We start from the raw sequence: 617 nt of genomic DNA on the forward strand, positions 1-617 counted from the left end.
AGCGGTCGAGCCCCAGAACCTCAGGTTTAGATAAGTAGTTTGCCAAAACGTGTTGGGAACGTCAGGTCAGGCCAGCAGAATGTTTGAATCTTCTTTTAATCAGAGAAATGAGGAAAGAAAAAGGAAAAGTCAAAGGGAAAAAAAAATGAAAACAGTGAAAGAAAATAATATAATGAGTAAAACAATATGTATACATATATACATATATACATGTGATCAGATAATAAAATGCAGACGTTAGTAAATCTTAGAGAAGTTATTTAGAATACTATAGAAAGTAAGAAAGTACTACGTGTCAGAACTAAATGTTACATTTATATAATAAGAACCTTAAACATTCCAAAATGATTCTATTTTCCCCTTCAGCTGTTGCTCTGGAGCGCCCTCTGCTGAACACACTGTGCAAATACAAGATGAGGAATACAATACTTTTTCACTACAAGATAAAATGTTAATTACATGAATTCTAATCATATAAAATGTAAATTTAGAATTACTTTTATCCTGGTTTTGTACTATGTTTAAACAGCATGAGTACTTCACTGCCTGTGGGAAATGTCACGTTTCACGTTCACCTGCTTCACAGCGTCACGTCCAGTCGCAGGCGACATCAGGGA

The sequence above is a fragment of the Eucyclogobius newberryi genome, unplaced genomic scaffold (genome assembly GCF_026437365.1).
Source record: "Eucyclogobius newberryi isolate DKJ021-1_F unplaced genomic scaffold, fEucNew1.0.hap1 SCAF_12, whole genome shotgun sequence".
NCBI classification, from domain to species: Eukaryota; Metazoa; Chordata; class Actinopteri; order Gobiiformes; family Gobiidae; genus Eucyclogobius; species Eucyclogobius newberryi.